The sequence below is a fragment of the Protopterus annectens genome, chromosome 7.part0 (assembly GCF_019279795.1).
Source record: "Protopterus annectens isolate FY-2018-M chromosome 7.part0, PAN1.0, whole genome shotgun sequence".
In the NCBI taxonomy this organism is placed as follows: Eukaryota; Metazoa; Chordata; order Ceratodontiformes; family Protopteridae; genus Protopterus; species Protopterus annectens.
Genome location: NC_056739.1, coordinates 448,101,377 through 448,128,245, shown reverse-complemented (window position 1 = coordinate 448,128,245; position 26,869 = coordinate 448,101,377). Strand labels below are relative to the sequence as shown.

Sequence of the window (26,869 nt, the reverse complement as noted above, 5' to 3'; positions counted from 1 at the left end):
CAATATTTAAAAATTGTCCCGGTTTCTGGGCCTTTGTACCCCTGTTATATATGGCTTTGTCCAGATTTCTTGCTCTAACAGGTGGAGAGGTATGAGCCTGCTATACTGTATCAAGTAATCTTATACCTGATTCTAGCAGATTATAACTAAATATGTCTTATTCTTTAAACTGGAATTATGGACTTCCAATAGCTATTCTTAATTCCAGCCATAATAGTAAACTAATTCAAATCACTACTAAATGAAATCGTTGTTTCCAACCTTATCAAACAGACAACTATTTCTGGACAAACAAATTTGATTGGGCTAAATTAAAGTTTTGTATTTTAGTAACTTTGCAAGTTGCACTGATGAGGCCTGTAGACTGGAGTATAAGTAAAATGCTGTTTTAGGAAATCATAATATTATATGACCCTACTGTTGCCACTCAAATATACTCAAGAAGTGCTTATTAATCAATAGCAGTTATACTAAATCAGTATAAAAATGAATATATATATTTTGTATTTTTTAATGTCATATTTCCACAAGGTATTCAGTATGCATATCAAATGATATCAAATGAGGTTCCTAATGTGACTAAATGCTGACCTTGTGTCCAATCAGAGGTTAATATTACACACTATCAGCAGACTTGGGACCAGGTCTATGGGTAGTAGAAAGAAATCTATTGAATAATATGAGAAATTTTGCGTTTTAGGTCTGCTTCAGTTCTGGACAGGACAGTTTCTTTACTGGGATATGTAAACAAAGAGGAGGATTTTAACATAGCTTCATGTGTTTTTACTTAGCTTACAATTAACAGGAGAATCTCTAAGCTCGGCCACATCTCCCAGTAATGTGTGAGACTAACAATGTCCCCTATTAAGTAGAATTTCTCTACAAAACTCTGGTGAAACTTTGTGATCACATATTCAGTCATCCAGACTGGTTTTAAAGTTTGGTAGGGAAATACTTGGCTTGCTAGGTAGGTAAACAGGGTATACATTGGGTTAGGCATTGGTTATGCCATTTGGTGATGTTGATGTGGTGGTATAGGTTTATTTTTCTATAACAGGTGTTTGCTTTACCACTGGTTCTAATTAAACACTGGGTAACTTGTAGCACAGACGGCTAAGCAGAGATCACCCTCAAGAGTCTCTATGACACTGAGTAGAGGGACAGGGCTTTTTTTCTATCAGAGTAGACAAGGATACTGAGACCTGAGAACTTTTTAGTATGGAAACCTTGAACTCTCTCAGACAGGTTTAGGTTCTTAGCGAGGTATATGGTGAAGCATGCATAATATTCAATGATGGGGTCTAGCAAATGAGGAATAAAGTGGGATTATAACTTATATGGACCCTGAGGAGATGCCACGAAGGCTAAGATGTGCAAGGTGGAAGGGTTTTCTAACTACCCCAGGGAAGTGGCAGTCAAAGTAGAGTCTGTTATCGACATACATACCCAAGTCCCTGATGAGGAACTTACCATAACTGAAGTAGTCTTTTTACGGTTGTCTTTTGAATTTGTTGCAATCTGAAGTTCATAGTTGGCCTTCCATTTCCTAACAGGTAGTGTGCAAGATGCACTTTCCAGTTATAAATCCCCTTTATAATGATAAGTGGACATCTTTTGTGATGGCCAGGAGCGTTTTCTTGTTATAATAGAGTTTAATGATATGGTAGTTCCATCAAATGGGTCTACTTCTAAACTTGCCATTATAGTTATGCCAGATTGGTATGGGTGCATCTATCCAAGAAGGAATAAAATTCAGAGCAGCAGCAGCTTCATTTAGAAGGTTTGCTGGGGAACTATACCATTTATGATTGTCACTAAAATGAATGAATAGTAAATAGTAAATAATAGGACTTGGAGTAATCCCTGAATATAGAGGTTTTATTAGGAGTCTACCCGACCCCATGTGCAAAAATGGAAATAAGGAACAGCGGCTGGATGAACAGGTAGATAAGGAGTTGCAATGCAAGTTTTCACGGAGAAGATCACTGCAATATGGTGAGATTCGATGAGGGAGTAGGTGCTGAGTGGGATGGGGCATATGGCAGAAATGTTTGTGAGGGCAAGACCAAGAAGATTAACACTTTTGCAGGGTAGGGGGAAAGAGGGGAACAGGGGCATTCTGATCCACTAACAACTGTTAGGGAGTATTGGGATGTGCAAATTCCAGAAACCTTTGGGCATATTTGAATGCAGTAGTAAATGCTTGACAGTTCACGTACTGATAACTGAAGTCATCCATGAGAAGGGAATTAGATATGAATGTTAACTTTTCAAACTGGTTAAAGTATACAGTATGATGAAGTGGTAATAGATTGGGATCTATAATTCTTTATAATGTGAAAATTAATTTTGTAGAATGTAACTAGGACTTCAACCAGTACCAGATTTGTTTCATGTGAAATCTGATTAAAGACTATGGGGTTATGAATTAATACAGGTACTCCACAACAGTCGTTGGTGGTTCTGACTGCATGATAGGGATTGTACCATGGAAAGCAGGGAGTGTTATCACTGTAATGGAACCAGGGTTCTGTAAGTACACAAATGGCTATATGTTTGAGGAGACCTACAAGTGGATTCCTTTAGAGTTTTACTCAGCAGCCAGTAACCAGCACAGATGGGCCTCTGCTGCTGCCCTTGATAAAAATAATTGTATCCTCAACTTGGAAGTTTTATCAGTAGAGAAGGTTTATAGTGGACTGGACTTCAGAGGGGACTGATAAAATTTTATTTTTGTGGGAAGTCAGTGGGAAGTCTACTGTAAAAGGCCACAGCAGAGACAACCATACTTTTCTTGCCCAGAATGGGACTATAAAACACTGACCTTGGCTTTGTGAATTTTGACTTTCTGCAGAACATGTATTATAGGTGGAAAGGGGGGGGGGGGTTGTAGAGGAGTCCTGAAGGCCACTGATGTGATTTGGAGGCATCTGCAGCTGCTGCATTTCTTGTTTTTCAGGAGCACAATGAGGTTGCATTAAGGTCTTCCTCAATGGCCTAATATTGCATTCACAACTGACTAACAGACCCCTTATGAGGCATCAGTAAACATTAGCTGAGCTTTGCGACATATTTAAAATGTAACAGTTTCCCAACATTTTGGCCTTGACTAGTGACTCAGATTACTACATTTACACTACACTGCATTACAACCAAGTATTAGATGGAGCTATTCCAAGTTAGTATCCACTGAAATAATCAACAATGACCAAAGAATGATGGCTTGGCTATGAGTAGTCAATGCAGTACTTAAGGCATACATATTAATGTCTCTCCCTTTGTTAGCCAGTCCCCATCACTGTGCATGGCTCAGAAGTCAAGTATAACAAAAAACACACTCTTCTCAATTTGTCCCCCTCTTCAAATACCTACTCACTATGAATAAAGCAGTGTGTTCACATAGCTACAGGTATTAACTTTCCTTTAACTTACAAGTGACATTGGACAGCACAATAATTTCACTTATTTGTAGTGCTACATCCCACTACATCTTAACCTTGTGTGTGAACCCTAAACATATCTCTCCCTTACCTCAACCCTGCATATTACCTTCTGAAAATAACTTTCCCTAATAGTACAAATGCACAAGCCACTCTGGTGGCATGGAGGGATAATGCCGAGACTGCGTCCCAGCTGACAGACGTTCTGTTGGCAGCATGGGCAATTAACAGAGTGACAGTAGAGGGATGGGAATATATGTGGGTGATCCTCACTGACATCTGTGGTAGAGGTTGAGGATGTCTCATGGGAAGGTATTGTCCAAAGGGGGGAAAGGGTGGTGGGTCTGACTGAGCTGCCATGAATGTGGGTTAATATGCCAAATATCCCCATTGCATGCCTGCCCTTAGGATGTAACCACAAAGGCCACAGTGGGAGGGAAAGCAATTGGGTAGGCCTAAAAGTAAAACCCCCTGGGATGATGGTGGCAGCCCATATCCCTTGGACACCCTTATGTTTCCTGACTGTCCCCACAGTGGAGTTAGTCTAGGGGTGGCACAGAGTAGCTGGCAGTCTTGGCACAGATGTGGGCACTGGGAAGAAAGACCATACAATGATATACAAGAGCAAAAAGTGCACACACACACACACACACACACACACACACACACACACACACACACACACACACACACACACACACACACACACAGTATTAATACAAAAGACACACTCATGCACACACAAGCACACACAACCAAAACTAAACTTATTCTCTTCCATAGCCTTTACTCTAACCCTGACCCATATACACTCCCAGAGCTAATTCTGAAATGCTTGGTTATATCCCAAAGGTTTGGAGTTAGCACACTTACAATTACCATAACAAAAGCACTTATCCAACAAGCCATATACATTTGGTAATCCTTAGTTTAGTAAAACCTCCATTTGGAAAAATGAGTGTACAGTAAAAGATAGTCATGAAAATAAATTAAACATGTATGTACTACACATAAAACAAAAAATAATATTAATGAATAAAAAAAAAACTATAAGGAAAAAATTCAACTATTTAGGGAAACAAATATTTGATGCATTATTCTCCACCAGCTGTACTCACTGACTGCAAGGCACACTGAAGATAAAATCCACAAAGAGAACATGTAACCTCTTTCCTAACAAAACCATGCCCCAACATTAATGAAAAAAATCTCCTAAAACGTGGAGAAATAGAATATAAAAAATGACACATACTCCCCCCCTCTACACACACACACACACACACACACACACACACACACACACACACACACACACACACACACACACAAACAAAATGACTTATCTTAAATACCACTAGACTTCCATGCACTAAACCGACTCAGAAACTTTTCAAGTTCTGAATTGTAGTGTTACTATGAATAGAAACAGTACATAAATGGTAATCTATAATTAAATACATGATAGTGCTAAAAGCAGACCTAAATAAGAAGATAGACTGAATTTGAATGGATGAGGTGGTTCATACACATATCTGCATCTGTATGAGTAGAGAGGTTATTACAGCACTTGTCATTACATTTACTTTCTACAGATATTTAATGCCTAATTTCATTGATATACTCATACATCCACACCCACACACATATATTTCTTATAGGATCCTGCACAACACTGTACTGAATTACAAAATCCATAAACTGAAAATATTTAAGGATATGAAGGGCAACGCCCTCAATGAAACATTAAGTAGAAAAGTAGCTTGCAGGGAGAAACCTATTTTTGGAATATTCAAATCAAAGCTAGGCATAACGAATACATTTACACGCAATAAATACAGAGATTTATGACAACATAAGTAGTAATAATTAGCTTTGGCACATTCAAGAGAAAATATTTAAGAAACTCATACATTTACCTAAAGTGGCAAACTTTCACAATGTATTTAAATTTATAGGCAAATAAGTTTTGGCAAATAACTTGTATCATAGCTTTAAAGTGATGGAAAGATGAAGCCCTTGTAAGTCAGGATTTTAATAGAAAGTATATTGTCATTAAACTGATTTAGTATATTGAGTCTGATGTTTTATTTTGCCATTACACATAATGGGAAAACAAAACATCATACTCAATATACTAAATCAGTTTAACAACAATATAATTTCTATTAAAACCAGAGAGTTAAAATACTTTTTATGGCCAGATTCAGGTCCCCTCTGGGAGGAGGGATGTGCTTCAGCAATAACAGTTTACGTTCTACAGAGCCAACTTGACGTGACTGATGAGGAGATTATTGGCTTTCTGAGTAAATCCATTGAAAATTGATGAGTTAAGCATACTCACTGCTGTTTACTTATCAATAGTAAAATAAAGGCATATTCCTTTGCATTTGAAGGGATATGTGATAAAGGTGTAAGATTTAAAACCGGCTTTAAATGGCAAATGACATTTCTCAAATCAACAGCGTCTGCAAGTCTGATGTTTGCCATTTCAAGCCAGTTTTAATTCTTAGATATCATCTTACAGAGGAACTCCATATTTGGAAAGTGTCCTCCTTACCAATGACTAATTGTCCAACCAAGGAAGCTGGTCACTCCAACATAGTATGTAAAGCTATTTTATGTGCTTCTAACAGGCATAAATGTTTTATGGGAAAGTACCTCCCTGTCTGATGACAACATCTATGCAACCAACAAAATCAACATCGATCTCACAGAGTCATCAAACTCATTCAGATCCACAAACAGTTATAACACTATTTGACACAGTTTTTTAAAATGTGTGATAAAATTGTAATTCCCATACATTTACACTATCTGCTTTGCAACAAAGTTAACCTAACTATTCAGATGTTGTCCAGACTGAGTGAACATGTGCACAAATTAAGCATTGTAAGGTACAGAGATCCCATACCTACATCAGCTATAAAACTATTGTTCTATTTTTCTATTTTTAATGTTTTTTACTGTTAATAGCTACAGCAAAGCTTCATTTCACCCAGCTTCCCTTCTCAGTGTGGCCCTCTCTTGAAGTACAATCTGCCTCTTGAACACTGGGTAGGATCTGTTGCACTCCTCCTTTCAGCCCCAGGTACCCGTTATATGTTTTGAGCTTCTCTGTCCTCAGCAGTTGAATTTCCTTCAGCTGCCAAAGTATTTTGTTGTTGGTCACGGCATATGCTCCACTTTGAAGACTTTCACTGGCCTGATAAATAAGCAGGAATGTCTTGGCAAGGCAGTGTTCAAAGTAGCAGGGTATAACTTTCTGAATCATGGACTCTATCTTAGGTCTTTACTAAAGGAAAAGAAAGCTTGCCTGTTCCTGGTCTCCACAGGGAACTCCTGATAAACATAAACTCTGGCTTCACTACACATTTGTTGCAGAATTCCAGTGCGTCACCTATACTTTCTTGCATAATTCAAAGGACTTGAACCAGACTATAATGGGTCTAGATATATGTGACCTCCCACTCCTCCACCTGAGCTTGTGAAGGAGTATGGCAAGACCCCTCTCTATCTTGATATCATCTACTTTAATGTTTTCCAAGTTGTCATTGCAGATTGAACAAACTGCAGACATTCCCAAACTTCTAGTTCTTCAGGAACCTTATTCATTCTTATGAGATTTTTTTTGTTTTTGTTTTTGTTTTTTTTTATTTTGTTTTTGGGTGTGTCCAGTTTTCTTAATCAATTAATTGAGCATCCACAAAGTACAGCCTGACCTCTTAAGCTGCCTATCTTGCCTTCATCTCAGCATTCTCCTCAGTTGCTGATAGCATCAGAGTGCTTGATAATCAAGGAACCAACCTCAGCCAGATTTTAGTCACCTTTTACGCCAAGGTTTGGTGCATACCTTTTATTTCTAATATACTGGCTTCTCTAGATACTTCTGGATTCACCTCATCACCCTGAGATGTATGTTACACTCATGTCAACCATCATACAACTTTTGTCGTCTGGGACTGCCAGCAGCTTGGTGTGTATTAAAAGTTTTCTGGTATTGTTATCCTGCTTGTTAGGTATAAAGTCTGTCAGTGTGTAACACAGGATCCTACCTGGTGCCCATAGATAAAATACAGGGAAAATATATTTTTTTCCTTCTCTCAAAGGGTGGAGTAAGTTACCCCAGTTGCTTATCAGAGAATTGCCATACCAGAAGTAGCCCCCACATTTACTGATGATCAGACCACATCCCCTCTATCCTTTCAGTTCACTTTTGAGAACAGCCCCACTCTTCTAATCTCCACACATGCATTGATATATAATGGAGGCATTTTACTTTACTCTATACATGGAAGTACAGATCCATTTTTGGTAAAAGTAGGCTGTTGTGTTTTTTTCTGGATGGATTTGACTTTAGAATCATCCATATCTTTCTGGAATATTGTTCCACTACTTGAACACTTGTACATAACCCTAATGTCCAAATATACTTCGTATGAGTCTGTGTCACTTAGGAGGTACTACATATATGGTGATATGTGGCGATGTTGGGGCATGGCCCCTATATCAGTGTGGTGCAGGGGACTTCCTTCCCCCTGTAAAAATGGTGCTATATTATATTCCCTATTTTTAGTTTGTATTGCAAGCCGTTGTGCACAATGTAAACTGGCAGGCACTGTATAACTCAACTCAACTCAACTCAAATTATATTTATATAGCACCTTACAGACATATAAATGCCACCAAAGTGCTTCACAAAATAAAAAAATAACATTGAAACATAAACAATCATCCCACACTGCTAAAAGCCATTTCATAAAAGTAAGTCTTAAACTTTGATTTAAAAACTGCTATAAGACTCAAGTAGATGGTACTGCAGCTCATGCACTAGTTTGGTATAGTTACATTAAGTCATTTGTTGGTATATATCTTATTTATATGATGAGCATATGTATGTTTTCAGCTCAACCAGGGCATGCATCCATAGCATGTCATCCAAAAAAAAAAAAAAAAAAAACACAGCACATCAGAATCTGACAAATAGTATCAAAAAAGACTTTAACCTCTACTTTTACTAATCAACAGGGAAGCAAGTAGCAAATTTTGATGCCAACCAACTGCACAGGTCTCACCACTGTAAACCCTCTTAAACATCTCAATTGGCTTGAACTTCCCAACTATCTCTCACATACTCTCAGCTAACCATTGCTCAATGTATAGTCCACAAACCAGCAAAATGCCCAGCCTTAAAAAAGTATCATTCAGCAGAAGAATTCTTCACTCAAAACATAAAGTAATCCTCACAGAGTGCTGACAAACTAAAAAAAAAAAAAAAAAAAAGATTGAAAATCCAGGATTACAGTGAATCTTGAATATCATTTTTCTCCTTTAAATTTCTTTTTTTTTTTTTGCAAAGTGAATGGCAAGCCCCCTGCACATCTCAAACTTAAATATACCAACTATGAGATTGCCGTACCTCAAAGAGTAGGTCATATTTTGGAAAATGGCAACCTCAGACTTAGTATATCTAAGTCCATTTTTTTAGCCATTCAGTCTCTGTGTTTTGTGACTCAGTCTAGCAGGTCTCAACATTTCAAATAGTTACCATATACATATACATATACTACCTTCCAAACCCACTGGGAATAGAAAAAAACATGGCTGATAAATTCAATTGTGGCTAAAGACAACTTGACATAAACCAAGTCACCCTACCCACAGAGGGTGGCCATGTTTTGATAAGCCAGACATTGTCTTTATGATCAAAACACGCCCCAGGTATTAGTAAAGTACGATTTACCTACTCTGTACCATAATATATTACTTACATAACCCAACCATGCACACATCAAAAATGGGTGTGCTAGTGACTGGTACAATCATGGACAACCCTTAGTTGAGGCATCATCACAAGAGCATGCAGGGATTATTGCCATTCCATGGAAACTACACAATTATGACACTGGTAGAGTGGATTGTGGACTAAGGCTAACCAAATTTAGGCCACACAGAGGTACCTGGAAAAGCTGTCAGCAAGCTATGCATTATAGCAGTGGTGTACGGTATTTTACCCTTGATAATGATGCACTATGTTATACATAGACTAGATCCAGGCCTGCTGAATCTAGCTTTGTTTGCATGCTTGTTATTTCCCTGGAATGCTAATTCCACCTAAAACGTGGCTTCTCAGCGCTTCTGTGGATCTCTAGTGATATATGCATTGCTTACTGTACTTATTTCCTTGTTTCACTTGAAAGAAAGTTACTGTTTGTCGTTTTTGGATTTAAGTTACCTGTAACACATTGCACTTAAGTTACCTGGCACTTGCTCACTAAAGCAATTATATAAGTCAGCACTAAAAATTAAAAGCACTACACCCTCACTCCCCATTGGCCCTTGTTTTCAATTATAAAGGAATTCCCAATATTATTCTAGCATGTTCAAAAGTCAGTTGTCAATCTCCTCTCCAGTCCAGCTGGTTAACCTGGGAATCTTGAGGCAATGTTACAACTGCCTCATGTACACAGACAACCCTCTCCTCCTCCCAACAAATTCCAACACATGTGAGAGATGCAACCATATAGCCAAACTGGAGGCTAAGCTCTCTCAACTCAGTACTGGGATAACCAGTCAGGAGGAGAAGGAAACCACACTCACTACAATTCCAGTCTCACATAGATCTACCACGACAGCAAACCAAACACATAATCACACAAAAACATACTCAGAGGCTCTAAATAAAGATCTGCCTAAGCAGCAGAGACCTCCAAAGCAGACATCCAAGCAACCGCTACCCCAAAACAAAACACGTGCAACACATATCTCACAAAGCCAGTGTGCCAAACAGTCACAGCCCTTAAGGCTAAACAACACACCTGATACACTTGTAATAGGTGACTCTATCGTCAGGCACACTGACGTCCGCTCACCAGGCTGAACAAGGAGAAGGTCACGGTGAGCAGCCTGTCGGGCGCTAGGATCCGCCACATAACACAAGCACTCAGGTCACTCCAAGGCAAGTACAAATATGACTCAGTCATTGTCCATGCTGGTGTGAATGACCTGAGACGTACCTCCCTGGACTACATGAAAAGAGACATAGAGGAGCTCTCTGAGCATGTAGCCCAGGCCGGTATGACCCTGACCTTGAGTAGCATCTTACCCTCACCAAAAATGATGCCACAATATGAAGACAAGATGATCAATTTCAACAACTGGCTTAAGTACTGGTGTCATTCAAAGGGGATCCAATGCCTGTCAGCCTGGGATGATATGCTCGACAAGCCACGATGCTTCGCTAGGGATGGCTTGCACCTGTCACCCATGGGCTTTTGGATATTGGCAAAGGCTCTTGCTACCCCCATAGTGCCTTTTTTAGGCAAGGCTCAAAAGACAAACCCACCTCCATAGGTATCACAAGGGATAAGTAACTAAGAGTAATGCTGCTCAACGCCAGAAGTCTAAACCTCAAGATGCACGCACTTGAAGCTCTCCTTAGCATGGGGAACATTGATATCTATGCAGTAACAGAAACCTGGTTCAGGGCTCCCGAGAGCACCCCAGCACTACCAGGTTGTACCTCATACCATGCTTTTCGGCCCAAAAACTTGGACCGAACCACAAAAGGAGGGGGGGTATCGATATTCATCAAAGATACCCACACCTCCAGGTTGGTGGCAAAGCACGAAGCATCAGAGACTATCCATGTGCAACAAACAGTGGGTAAAACTGCCTTCCAGTTTATAACCTGCTACAGACCACCCTCCCAAACCCAGGAACCCTACTCGGCCTTCCTGAGAACACTGGAAAATATGAAGGTCTCTCCAAACACCATTATATTGGGCGACTTCAACTACCCAAACATAGACTGGGAGCATTACTCTAGCTCCAACACCCTAGCCCAAAGGTTCCTAGAATTCATAAACTCAAATGCTATATAACAACTTGTTACCACTCCCACAAGAGGGGAAACCATACTGGACCTGATCATCACCAACATGGGGACTCAATGCTCCAGACCAGAAGTGTATCCCTCACTGGTAAGATCAGACCATAAACTGATCTCACTGGATATTCACATCCCGACCCCACCCCCTGCCCAGAAAACCACAGTGAAAAACTTAAAGCAAATTTCAAAACCGAGGTGGAATCCTTCAAAGCCCCCGGGCCTGTGGAAAATACGGCCCAGACCGCAGAATCCTTTATAAATGCATTCTATGAACACCTTCAGGAATGCATTGATCATGCAATCCCAAATAAAACCAAGACCCAATCCTCCAAAGGCAGATGTCCTGTCTGGTGGACCCCAGCCATAAACAAACTATACAATAGAAGGAGGAAGCTACTACATGATAGAGCAAAATCCCAAAAAGGGAAGGCACCTCTGATCGGTATTAGCAAAAAACTAAGGGCACTCATAAAATCGTCTAAGGCCAGCTTCGAGCGAAAAATTGCACATGACACTAAGGATAATCACAAGGCTTTCTTTAGTTATGTTAGGAACCTGGGTGGGAATTCCCAGATATGCTCAGAATTAGTCCAAAATGACAAAAAATACACCGAACCCACAGACATTGCCAACATCCTAGCTGACAGGTTCAGTGCAAACTCCCCCCCCCCTCCCCACCAAAAGGGCAAATATCTATCCCAGCAGAGTGCTGTCCCCCTGACATCTCAGATGCTCAGGTAAGAGCCACCCTCTCCAAAGCAAAAAACACAGCATCAATGGGACCAGATGGTGTCCCGGGCTGCGTCCTACATGAACTCCAAGAAGAGCTAAACCCAAACATAAAGCTACTGTTCAATCTCAGCCTTACTACAAGATATGTACCCAAAGAGTGGCGTACAGCAACAGTGGTCCCTCTCCACAAAGGTGGTGCCTCAATGGATCCTGGAAACTATCGCCCCATAAGCCTGACTAGCTTGGTCTGCAAAGATATGGAAAGGATCATCATGGACCTCATAAATAAAGATATTGGGGACCTACAGACACTGGATCCTACCCAGTTTGGCTTTGTTAAGGGCAGATCCTGCCTCTTAAACCTGGTTGATTTCTTTGAAACAGTCACTAAGGCCATTGACAAGGGGAAGGTGGTCCACACAGCCTACCAGGACCTTGCAAAAGCCTTCGATACAATACCCCACTTGGGCATTATAGATAAGCTCACCAGCTTAAATATAAACCCCTATGTCACTAGATGGGTTGCAAACTGGCTCAAGGACAGAACCCACATGGTTAGAATTGCTGGAGCCATGTCAGACTCCAAACCAGTTACAAGTGGTATCCCACAAGGCTCAGTCCTGGGACCTCTCTTGTTCGGTATATATTTCTCGGAGGTACAGGCCAACACGGAAGGACTGTGGCTGACCAAGTTTGCAGATGACTGCAAACTGGGCGCCATAATTGACACTCCAGCCAATACAAGCATCCTCCAAAAGGGCCTCATAGAAACAGACAACTGGTGCCAGAGCCATGGCCTCAAGCTAAACACCAAAAAGTGTATAGTCATCCCCTTTGGCAAAAACAAAGTGCCCACAAATTACCACTTAGGTGGTAATCCATTAAGTACAGAAGAAGTAATTAGGGACCTGGGGACCCAAGTTGATAGCAATCTCTCATTTGACAACCACGTGGCCAAAGTGGTTAGAAAACAATTTTATATAGCCCACCTAATCATGAAGGGATTTGCATCTAGATCAGGGGAGGTCATCGTGCCTCTTTACTCATCCCTCATCAGGCCCATAATTGAGTACAATGCCCCTTTTGGGATGTACCTTACCAGACACCTGCAGCAACTGGAAAGACCCCAAAAGTACCTCACCAAGAGGATCAAAGGGCTTAAACAGATGCCATATGCTGCCCGGTTAAAGAAACTCCAGCTCTACTCAGTGGCATACCGCCTGCTCAGAGGCGATCTGTGCCTGACGTATAAAGCCATGTCCAACCCAGAATTAATGGACATGTTGCACCTCAGAAAATCCAAATCCCATCGAGCTACGCACTCGAGACTTGAACCTCAGCACTGAAATAAATAGGACATGCTGGAGGGACAGATTCATAACCCAGAGGCTCCCTTCACTCTGGAATAAAATCCCAGTCCAGGTTAGGCATAGTCCCTCATTGACTCTCTTCAAGAGGAATCTTGATGAGTGGATGGGAGATCATAGGTTTACCCCGGGTATCACTTCTGTGTCACTGTTAGACAGAGGCACAGTATACTAACCTCGAAAAAGGGCATAGCAAAATTAATTTAAAATGGGTGGCGAAAGCCAAACGTACTCTGGCTAGGCTTATAAATGCCCTAGGGCAGATAGCCTAGTATGAACCTATGAACCTATAGATTCTAATCACAAAGGTGCACAGTGTAAACTTAGCCCAAATCTATTTTGGCACAGTCTTTGCCTGCACAATCCATAGGTGCATTGCATAAGGGTATTCCATCCCCAGAACTATAGCTGCCATTCTCAGCTTGCATCAGATCCCTAAACCTGGCAGGCAGATATACAGTTACTTGCATCATGCCCAGAGTCCACCAACTCCAGGCATCATCTTGTTAGTGCTGGCAGAGGCTCATCTCTAGCAGTGGTCTAATGTAATGAGCTGTATCTATAACCAGTATATGCAGTGCTGATGGCAGGCATGCCACCACAAACCTCCATGTAGTCCTTAGTGTATACACTACTGGCTGTCACACTGCAAGACACAAATACCACCCCTGATAGATACACAGTAAATAGCAGCAATGGCTGCCTGATCAGACATTGGAATAGATATTGTAGTTAATACATTTATCCACAACTGAGTATTCCCCACCCCCTGCATTACTGCTGATGTGCTCTGTTCTGATAGCAAACACTCTGCTGCAGGATTCCTAACATCCACAGTGAAAGGTGTTTGTGTAAACAGTTGTCCTGTCATGACCATCACAATCCCTAAGTTCCCCAAATAATTGCTGTATATCCATGTTTATTGTGCTCCTCACCCTCTTATGAACTGTTCTCAGAGTACTGATGTCAGAGGACTTTCAAAAATTAGAGAGACTCACAGTCAATTCTGCACCCCCCTGCAGATGCTGGACATACTATCTACAACAAATGCGCCATTTACATGCATCTGTAATTGGATCTGTGCATTTACATGTTACAGCATAGATTGTACCTATAAAAAATAGTATAGCTGATTTTCAATAGCAGCCTTTATAGAAAGATCTGTCATGGTTATAATGTTAGCCAATGATGCCCACATCTTAAGCTGCCACTGGTGCAGGTTCAGTGAACATAAGCTTTTGCCATGAAACTCACACCTGTTTTTGAATTCCAATTTTCAAAGGCACCATGGAAACAGTCACACACTGCGCAACAGTCACATCCTAAACAACATTGCTGAGTGTGTTATATCTTGCAGGCCCATTTGACTATTATGGATGTTGTTCTAACTCATTGTTCAGATGTTTTGAACTAATGGGCTCTGTACATCCACATGCTGTGTGTCAGTGAGTAACAGTGTGCATTCTGTTATGGAACAGCACCCTGTCCAGAATGACTTTCAATGTCTTGTGCTCACTGACTGCTGGGATAGCTTCTATTATCCATATAGCCACGTAAAGGCTGAAGTGGATTATTGGGAAATGGATGGATGACTGATCTCTGATGTATTCAAAGATATGTGGGCCCGGATCTAGGACACTTGCTGGAAAAAGCAAGTGTCCGAATCCATATATACCAATCACAGTTTAATGAAAGCACTTTAATCGAAAAAGCGCTTCCGTTAAACTGTGAAAAAAACCCACTAATTAAATGTTTTTGTAGGGGGGCTTCACCCCCCTGCACCCCCCAATGTGGGACACTGTGCCCCCCACACTCCCCTACTTAAATATTCTCACTCCAAGGTCGCACTACAGTGGAGTAAAGGAATATTCCCTTACTCGCACCACAGTGCGACCAGCACACCACTCACACATACCCAAAATTGCTGCTTCGATGAACAGCAATTTCGGGTATGTGTGAGTGCAAATTTGACTTTCGGTAAAAGTTAAATTCACGTAAGTGTCTAGGTTCCGTGGACCCATATGTGAAAAATAGATACAAACTGTGTAACAATGCATGCACACCTGTTTATTGTAGAGTGTGGAATACCCATTCCACTTCCCCACCTATGGTCTCCACATGTGGCAGCTGACCTTGTAGTCATCTTGAGTGAGGGCTTAGTCCTGACCAGGTCTACTAATAGTAAACTCTTAATGTAAAATGAGGGAACCCGGACACTTGTGCGAATTTAACTTTCACCGAAAGTCAAATTCGCACTCACACATACCCGAAATTGCTGTTTATCGATGCAGCAATTTCGGGTATGTGTGAGTGGTGTGCTGGTCGCACTGCGGTGCGAGTAAGGGAATATTCCTTTATTCCATTGTAGTGCGACCTTGGAATGATAATATTTAAGTAGGGGGGTACAGGAGGGTGAAGCCTCCCTGCAAAAACATTTAATTAGTGGTTTTGTTTTTTTTTCACAGTTTAATGGAAGCGCTTTTTCAATTAAAGTGCTTTCGGTAAACTATGATCGGTATATATGGATTCAGGCACTTGCTTTTTTGAGTAAGTGTCCTAGATCCAAAATGAGAGATATGTAAGTCTTCTTGTCATGATCACCTCTAACTGTTCTTGATTTTGTCTCATATTTCTGCTCTGTCCTTCACAAAATGTTTGATTTTTATGTAAATCACAGAGGATTGCAGTCAGTCAATAATGCTTGACACTAGATTTTCATACTTATTGTTCAGAAAATGTGTGCTGATGCAATATGTGTCATTCTATTACTTTTAAGTGAATTGGACTTAATATGGAAATGGACTTTTGCCCCCCACCCCCCAATTAGTTTTGGCTTTTACCAGAATTTTTAAACAAAGAAGTTGAGAGGTATGGACTCACTCATCTTGGTCAGCCCATGACAGGAGGCCTGCATGGCAACAAGTGTGATGTGTATCAGAAGAAGACCATTTGTGTTCTCAAATCACCATGTCTTAAAAAGGCTAGCCAATGTTTCCACAAAAAATGAAAAACATTTCTTGAAACAAATAATTTAGTTTATTCACCCTAGCACCTTTGCTAAAACATTTTAGGCATTTGAAAAATTACATCATCATTAATTTTGGTTTAAATAGAATCTAAACAAATTCCTTATTAATGAAACAATTGCTAAGATTGTAAAGCTGTACTAGTGTAATGGTTAATACAAATGTTTCTGCTCAAAAGTTCGCTGATTAAGGTGCTCATATACGCTGTCAATGATCTTGTCTCTGTGGCTCTACTTGGTTTGTGCCTGTAATGTATTTTAAGTACACAGTGTTTCCCCCAAATTACTGGCATATATACCTATCAATATACTGTAATCAAAACATATTTTAATACATGCTTGTGTTAAAAATGCATCAGCAGTGGGTCCTGCTGGACAGAAAAGAGATGTACATGTATGTCAGACAGTATTATTATAACTGAATAATTGTGTATGTTCTAACAGAGAATTCTGGAAAGGAAGAAGTTAATGTCAGTGCAGCTAATTTAAAAAAAAATAGGTTGAAAATTAAATGATTTGATTTTATAGCTTTTATATGCTGCAACAGATCTTAGCAGAGCTATGGGTGAGCATGGTACCAGAGTCAGGTGGCCAGATGCGATGTCATTCTATAACCAGCACTGAAATGATTCTTTAGATATTAGTGAGAGATATGTTGGAACTCTCACAGCAGCACTTTGTTCTTTGGAACCTGACAGGAAAGATCTCTCACAGATATTTCACACGACCACACACCTCATCTTGCCTTGCTGTAGTAAGCAACTCAACACTCATCATCTTGCCTTGTTGTAATAAGTAACTTAACTAGGGGACAGTAATTCTTTAGTTAGTCAGGAAAATATAGTGATATTAGTTAAGTATTGTTTTTCCTGCATCTGTGTGAATCTGTCCAACTGTGTTATTTTTTTATATCTCCTGTGATGAAACTCTGGTGTTTATTGTAACTAGATATTCAGTATTCTCATGTTTTCTATTTTATTATTTATTATTAAATATTTCTATACCTTTCATTGTGGCTGCTCTTTTAGAGAATACTTTGAACATCTTAAGAGTACTTATGCTTATTTTAATGGCACTGTGTCCACTCATAAACACCTTGCTGCTTTGGTCAAACTCTACTAACTATATTAGCATTAATTTTACTCAGTATAATTGGGTACCCTTATAAGAGCCTTAGAGTAGCAGACTGGTGGCAGTGTAATTACCTTATAGTCTGTGCAGTGGGGGCACAGCTAGTAAATCTGTGCCAGCATTTCCCATGTGTATATGTGTGTGTGTGTGTGTGTGTGTGTGTGTGTGTGTGTGTGTGTGTATGTGTATGTGTGTGTATGTATGAAAATCAAAGATCCAAGTGTGTATGTGTCAGCTACTTGGAACAGAGACACAGTGCCCCAAAGTGGTCAGTGTGGAGTCTTGTTTGGGGCCTGGAGAGAGAGAGAGAGAGAGAGAGAGTCCAGCCCCAGGTCTGGAGAGTGCCCCCTGTGTGCTCTTAAGGGAAATTGTGCTTGGTGCAGAGAACTGCATCAGAAAATACTGTGTGTATCCATTTTTGTTCCTAGTGGCCCTTCCTCACCAGTGTCAGTGGTGAGGATTGAGGCTCCTTGATTACTGGCCTGGAGTAATATCCATCACATATTGGTGAGCAGTGGTGGGATATTAATTGAACTTCAGTAGACTGTGGGCAGGTATCACTGAAGGTGTGTGTACTCTCAGCAGCCACAAGGTAAACATATAGAGCTTCATTTTCACACTAGTTTTATTTACTTTTGTTAGTTCAGTTTAGTCAGTGATAGCAGACAGAGATTTCAGCAGAGAATTATAGCAAGCTGACCAAGAACCATTTGGCAAAGGTGTGCAAAGCCAAAGGACTGGTGCATACCAATCTGACTAAAGCCGAAATGATTTTAGCCTTAGTCACAACTGCAGCACTGACCAGCATCCAGGAAGACAGCCAGTCTGGTGATGGGGAAGTGTAGCCTTCAGAAACAGGACAGTTCACATTTTCCTCACCTGTCTGGAATTAAAGAGACTTGAACTGGAAGCCAAACATTTGGAATTAGAATCAGCAGGGTGACTGCAGCATTTGGAGGCTGGAGAAAGTTAGAGACTGCAGTGGGCAAAAGAGATGGAATTAGAATCAGCAGAGAGACTGCAGCATTTGGAATTCACAGAGCATGAGACACTGTGGGGTTTGGAGGCTGAAGAAAAGGAGAAAAAGCACCAATGTAAAAGAGAGATGGTAACTCTTTGTCAGGGTCATAGAGGTAATGGGGAAGGGAATAACCAAACTCCAGAAGCAATAAAGGTCAGTAAATTTCTTCCACAGTTTACAGCGGGTGATAATTTTGATAGTTTTATTCATATATTTGAAACAGTAGGTAACAGTATAATGTTGACCAATGGCTCTGGGTATGGTTCCTGATACCCCCTTACTCCATGGTAAAGGTGTAACTGCTATTTCTAAATTGTCTGATACTGATAGGTTAAACTATAATAAAGATAACTCATTACATTCGAGTGATGCCTCCAGGTGCATCTACAGTTAACTCCTACTCCTGCTGACACCTCTAGGTGTCAAATACTGATTGTTCATATTTGCATCAATAATTCCAAAACCATGCTATGTACAAGGTTTTAAAAGATTTCATTGTAAATATTACACAATGGCAAACTCAACTGCATTAATATTTGACCTCTGTCTAGTGCAGGTAAATAGATATTGACTGTTGCTTTTATGATATTAATTTATGTCGATACAGTGGCGGCTGGTAACTTCAAATCAAAGGGGTGCTGCAGGAGACAGCTGAATGGGTGGGGGTCAATGGGAAAGGGTGCGGCCAACTAGAAAGGGAAGAACTATGCTGAAAACCACAAAAACTGGGATTTTAATTAAATATGCTACCCTGGGTGTCAAACCGTCATTATGAGAGTCCAATCAAGACAAAATAAAGTGGAGAAGAAAAAAATATTTCATTGCATTGGCTACATGACAGCTTACTTAATATCTAGATGGAAACAAAAAGGTTGTGAGACATAACAAAAAAAAAATATTTTTTAAATACATTACTGGAATGCCAGTCGAAATCAAGTATAAAAAAAACAAGCAGCACTCAACTAAAACCACTTCTCCTTGCACTACAGTTCTAATTATAATTTATATTCAGCTTTATAAAAGTACCAAGTAACATGCTGAAAGTAGCAATCTCTGTGATACCGATTACCCCCACTTGTCAAAACGTTTCTTATCCAAAAAAGACATGCTGCCTAACAACAACTATCTACTTGTTTCATAGGGAAAACATGATTAAAGTAAAAAATGAACAGCAAACAACAAACAAGCTCAAAATAAATTGCTTAAAGGATTACTACACAGGTTATGGACCACACATGATAGATTGGCATTCTGTTTAGTTTACAGTAAAAGCCTGCAAAGATGACTGCAAGTCTCCAACAAATGTAATGAGCTTCTGAAAATACTGTAATCCTGTCCTTTATTACAAATACTGTCATATGCATTTCATTGCCTAAGGCTTATACATTAGTTATGCAAATATTCTCTGTATGGCAACAACAAAAAGGCTTTCAATGTTGATAATTCTTTAACAATATGCTTATTAAAGCTTACTTGCATCGTACAATCTCAGACAAGCTTACCTGATGGACATTAAAGCATTGCTACTTTAACACAGAGTAACAGTCACTGCAACAACATGCATTTTCTAAATAATATGAAGCATAAATCAACAGTATAAAAATGTGACAGAAAACCAGAACATTCTGCAAAATCAAGGACGGATGAAAAGCCACTGTAGTACTTGCATCTACCCTGGATGGGGGGATACTTTGCACACTTACACTGCATAACTGCTCCTTGTCTTGCTTGGACACATCCAGAGTCACTACATGGGGGAGTGGGGTACAACAAGCATGTCATAATTTGAAATGTCTCTGACTGACAGTGATGGCCCTGACACATTTGTCATACCTCTCAACCCCAGAGGAAGAAATCTAGAAAAAAGCTATAAACAGAAGTGGGACAAAAGCCCAAAAATAAGAACAATTTGTAAATATTGCTCTTATAAACTTAGAAAGATAATAGAGTAGTAGGTCTTGCATTAGTATGAATTTTATGAAGGGTATGAAATCTGAAACTCAAATGTCTGTCATTATTTAATAACTTAAGTCTTTAATGATTTGCCACTAATTTGCTAAAAAAACACACTTTTATGAAAAGCGGAATTAAAAATGTGATGCAAAAATATAAAATAGCCACATAATACAGCTGGGAACCTGTCAAAGAAGGGACACTTTTTTAATATTAGTACTGTTAAGTTCAGTAGCTGACAAAATAAGAGAATCTACATGCATTTCTAAAGTAAAAGTTATCTGTATCTGATCATTACAATTATTTATTAATTGAAAACCTGCCACGTTTCTTCCAAAATTGCCATTTTGCAGAGGGATTATTAGGGGGAGAGCAACATTTTGAGCCAAAATCGGGGACACTTGAGTGGTTTGGATATACCTAATTCTATAAAGAAATGTATTTGTACATAACTCTCAACCTCTTAACACAGGAAATCTGGACAAGGCCAAATATATTGTGGAGCAAACAAACAGTACTAAAAATTGCTCTTGTATAAACTTAGTTGATATAATAACAGGTCTTGCTTTAGCATGCATTTTTCTAAAGGGTATGAAGTCTGAAATGTAATGTCTGTCATTATTAAGTAACTTAATTCGTAAATGATTTGCGGAAAATCACAAATTTTATGAGGAACAAACCAAAAATAAGAAGCAAAAATCTATTCATTCTGTGAAAATTTGGGCAGTTGAGAGGTATAGTTCAGCCGGGAGAATTGTGCAGCAGAAATCCTACACGACGGACTTAGCTTTCTAGGTGTGGACAATAAGTACCGCCCCCCCCCCCCAAAATAACGAAGATCTAAGAGAAGTGATTGCTTCATCCTGGCTTCATCACTTTCAGTAGCATTCAGTATCAAAAAAAGTTTGTGCTTACAGACAGTTGATTTAACTGGTTCCTAATTGAACACATCCAACCAAGCACTGGGAGGGGACATACCTGAGCTGATCAGATAATCAATAAACACCTTCCTGATTGGATTAAATTATATTCACTGTATAATACAGCACAGTTGTTAGAGGGCATTTTAAATTTATTGTTTTGAACATTTTTCCAGTAAACAATGAAACAAAATGCATGCACCAATAATGACAAAACTGCCCAATTCAGAACATTTCCATCATAAAACGCACTCAGACGTCTACAATCCACCAGTATCAGTAAATATGCAAAATCTCTGCAGAAGTAAAAGTCATCTAAATAATTCCACATTAAAAAGATCTGTAGCTAATGAAGAGGTTGCTGCTAGCAAACATCTTTATAGTTTGTTGTTTCATCTACAAAAAGTACATGTTACCTTTGAGGAATAAATTGGCCATGTTACATTAAAAAAATGATAAGCTAGTAATATTAACGCAAAAACACTTCTGTAATTGATTCAAGCACCCAGAAGCACAAACCAGACCAAAAGTTCACTCAGCAATTTAATAGAAAATACGTGTAGCAAAGTCTTAAAATTCCACCAAACAGTTGATGTAGCGGTACTTAAAATCAGTAAAGCAAAACCATCCGTTGCATAAATATCCAATGCCGAAATTAAGGTAAGCGCTTTCATCTGATCTAGTCACAGACTTTTTCAAAACCATAGAAAAACATTGCATCATGGTATAAATAGTAGCTTAATCAAAATCAATTAACATTTAAAATCAATTAACATTTTAAAGAATGGTTAAAACTGGGAAGTGAGAATTACACTTGCTGGTATATTTATAAAGAAGTGTGTTTTATGTATTTTCTTTACTTTCTAGATAAATTGTTTTTCAAACCTTACAAAATGCCTTTGTAACTTGTGCCCTTTGTTTCAGTACAGGCATCAAAATAAGTGGGCATTGATACCTGGTGGTTGGGTGGCATTTAATGACAACTGCCACATCAATTCCCTTCTTGCTAATTCATTACATCAATATCAATATCCTCCCCTCTCATTGTATCTGACCACTTCTAAAATGCCAAACTTATATCCTGTAAAGTTGGAATGTACCTCATAAGGCATCTGCAGCAGCTGGAAAGGCCACAGAAGTACCTCACAAAGAGGATTACTGGCCTCAAACAAATGCCCTACACTGACCACCTCAAAAAACTCCAGCTTTACTCTGTAGCATATCACCTACTCCGAGGTGATCTCTGCCTAACATATAAAGCTATGCTAAACCCAGAGCGGTTTATCATGCTACACCTAAAGAAATCCTAATCCCTCCGAGCTACATGCTCCAGGGACCTAAACCTTGTCACCACAATAAACAGGACATGCTGGAGGGATAGATTCCTGTCCCAGAGACTTACTATACTCTTAAACAAGCTACCCATATATGTCAAGCAAAGTTCTTCATTAGCACTCTTCAAGAAAAATCTTGATGAGTGGATGGGAAATAGGAAATACACCCTGGGGATCACTTCTGTGTCTCTGCTGGACAGTGGCACAGGAAAATAACTTTCTTGGATGGTGTAAACTATGGTACCTTGCTGGCTAGGTTTACGTAGGCCCTTGGGCCGATAGCCTAGTACCTACATATGAAGCTATGAACCTATGTCTGTGCAAATCATTGTTGTGGTTATGAGTTTCCATAGCATATGAGTTTTTCTAAATCCTTTTTCTCAGGGGTCTTTCACTTTTGCTTACATAAAGCATATTACACCCCTGACAAACACATAAACAAAACCCTTGGTTTGACAGTTCCCCCCTGCCAAATAAATTCTCTGTGATGGGTCAACTATCAATATTTCTGTATTTTCTAAAATAAGTGGACACTGGTTACATACACCACATTTCTTTGTTCCCCTTCTTTCCTTCATATGTAAAGGGGGATGTTCCAGGAGATGTTTCTTATTGTGTCCTAACTTATATGAAAATGATGGTCCTTTAAAAGGGACTGAATCAGGTCCTCGTTACCCTCCAAAAATAACCCAGTTTTTATTGAGAATGTCCCTAATCTTGTGAACGAAGGAACCATAATAGGTAACCATGGAATGTGAGTGAGTGGAACTAACCCCCGAGAAAGGTTGCTTCTTTCGAGGCTGGGGCACCCCCAACAAAGGGGTATATCTAGTACCCCACCCACTCAGAAAGTCCATATCCAGTTCACGAACCCAGTCCTCTGAGTAACTTCTGTCAGTAAACATTTGAATTAACTGACCTAGATCTCTCTCTTCAAACAATCCAGGGTTGAACACATATGAGCACCCATAATCATTTGACCTCTCGCAAGATTCTTCTTGACGTAAAAGGTGTGATTACTTTTGTAACTTAAAAAAATATTTGAGTATGTCAGTTTGCGATAAACCTTGGATATGAATATGTTCATATTTGCATCCCTAGCAATGTTAACATCTAAGTAATTAATAGTAGCGGAACATAAGTGTGTGTAAATTTTAAATAATCACATATATTATTTATGTAGTCAACACAATTGCCAGCTACTACAAATTGTCCCTTACACAAAATAAAAACATCATCAAGGTATCGCAAGTACAGTAACCAGTTGTTTGCAAAATCAGATCCAAAAATAAACATTTTTCCCACATTGTCATAACCAGGTTTGCATACATCGGGGCACAACTTGACCCCATGGCAACCCCTTTTAACTGCCTATAATATTCCTCCTCAAAAACAAAATAGTTATTGTTAAGGACTAATTCCATTAAATTCATAACTAGATTAATCATGTTGGCATTCAAGTCACTATATTCCAACAAAGCCTCTTGGAATAATTCAAGTGTCATGAGGAATGGACCTAAACAAATCAATTGCATCAATAGTTGAGAATCCCGTAGTTTCTTCAAAAAATTCATTTTGTATCCGGGACAAAAAGTGCCAGGAGTCAGATAGTATATAATCTAGACTGGACAATGTGTCCTTGAGAAGCCGGTCAACAAACACCCCTAATGAATAGGTGGAACTGTTGTGTGCTGCCAGTATATGTCTGTAAGAGGAGTATAACACATTTTTATGTACTTTAGGTATGCCGAAGACAGTGAGGATGTAAGGATGTTTATTCTGTAAGAAATTAAACAACTCTTCATTAATCACCCCCTGTAAAAAACTGTCCTCCAAAAACAACTGTACCCTTCTATGGGAAATGTTAATCTCATTCAAAAAGGCCACCTCATACTTATCAATATCTTGCAACATATTGGTGATGTTATTGACGTCATCAGTTTTGCCTGCCAGGACTACTCCTCTCCCCTTGTCCGGCTTCATGACATGCATAGTGTCAGCACCTTTTAACTGGTTAAAGAGTGTTGCTTCATCCTTAGTAAGGTTGTAGAACTTTTCCCTGTGGCTGTGAAATTCATAAAATATTTCCCTAGTGCAAACGTTCTCATAATGAGCTAAAACAGGGTGCAAGGGGGGGGGGGGGTTAAACAAACTTATTTTCTTATTTTCCTAAACCTACTAGGTAAATAACCAATTTGTTCCCCCTATGTCTTGAAAAAATAAACTCAGGTTGAGCTTTCTAGTATAAAGTTTCATAGGTTCATAGGTTCATAGGTAGGTACTAGGCTATTGGCCCTAGGGCCTATATAAGCCTAGCCAAAAAGGTGCCCTGGCTTTTGCCACCCAAGAAAATTATTTTCCTGTGCCCCTGTTGAGCAGAGCCACAGAGGTGATCACAGGGATGAATTTCCTATTTCCCATCCAATCATCAAGATTTTTCTTGAAGAGTGCTAATGAGGAACTTTGTTTGATATAGATAGGTAATTTGTTCCAGAATATGGGAAGTCTCTGGGGCAGGAATCTATCCCTCCAGCATGTTCTGTTTATTATAGTGACAAAGTTTAGATCCCTAGAGCATGTAGCTTGGAGGGAGTGGGATTTCTTTAAGTGGAGCATGTCCAATAGCTCTGGGTTTGACATAGCTTTGTATGTTAGGCAGAGATCGCCTCTGAGTAGGCGATATGTGATGGAGTAAAGCTGGAGTTTTTTGAGACAGTCTGCGTAGGGCATCTGTTTGAGGCTGGTAATCCTCTTTGTGAGGTATTTCTGTGGCCTTTTCAGTTGTTGTAGATGTCTTGTGAGGTACATATCAAAAGGGACATTGTACTCTATAATGGGTCTAATGAGTGATGAGTAGAGGGGAACAATGACCTCTATTTTCCTTGATGAGAAATCTTTTGTGATGAGGTGTGCCACGTAGAAGGATTTCCTTACTACTGTGGTGATGTGATTATCAAAGGAGAGACTACTGTCCACCTGTGTCCCAAGGTGTCTTATCACACTTTTGGTGTTAAGTAGACTACCACCTATGTGGTATCTCATGGGTACAAAGTTTTTACCAAAGAGGATGACAATGCACTTTTTGGCATTGAGCTTGAGGCCATGGCTTTGACACCAGGCATCTGTCTCAGTGAGGCCCTTTTGTATGATGTCCACATCATTGCGAGTTTCAATTATGGCTCCTAGTTTGCAGTCATCTACAGACTTCATTAGCCAAAGACCTTCTGTGTTAACCTGTACTTCAGAAAAGTAGATGCCAAAGTGGTACTCCACTTGTCACTGGTCTGAAGTCAGATTTGGAGTCTTCTACTTTCACAGTGTGGATTCTGTCAGTGAACCAGTTGGTAACCCATCTTGTGACATAGGGATTTATACCTAGTTTAGTGAGTTTATCTATAACTCCAGTGTGGGGGATGGTGTCAAAAGCCTTGGCGAGATCTAGATAGGCTGTGCGAACCACCTTACCTTGGTCTACAGCTTTGGTGACTGCTTCAAAGAAGTCTATCAGGTTTAGGAGACATCTGCCTTTTACAAACCCAAATTGGGTGGGGCCCAGAGTTTGGCGATTACCAATGTCTTTGTTTATAAGATCCATGATGATACATTCCAATGCCTTGCAGACCAGGCTCATTAAACGAATGGGTTGGTAGTTCCTGGGGTTCATGGTTGCTCCCCCTTTGTGCATTGGGATAACCCTCACTGTGCGCCATTCAGTGGGCACAAAGCCTGAGGTGAGGCTATGATTGAACATGGTGCTTAGGTGGGGTGCCAGTTCATTCTGCAGTTTGTGTAGAATGCAGCCTGGGATGTTGTCAGGTCCCATGGATGCTGTATTCTTGGCTTTGGAGAGTGTGTTTTTTTACTTGTGCAGGCATGATTACAGGAACTTTGCATTCTTCCAGTATAGAGATGGGCCCTTTAGGGGGGTGAGAGGGTGGTAAAGTTAGCACTGAACCTATCTGCCAGGATGTTGGCAATATCAGTTGGTTCTGTATATTTAGTGCCATTGTGCTGTAACTCAGAGCAGATCTGAATGTTGCCATTGAGATTCTTGACGT

The 26,869-nt window shown here is 39.8% G+C and overlaps 1 protein-coding gene across 1 annotated transcript in view; it reads right to left on the bottom strand.

Moving 5' to 3' along the window:
- LOC122805978 (mucin-3A-like) overlaps window positions 1-26,869 on the bottom strand; it is a 121,207-nt gene that overhangs the window by 83,319 nt on the left and 11,019 nt on the right. The gene's annotated exons all lie outside the window — the stretch shown is intronic.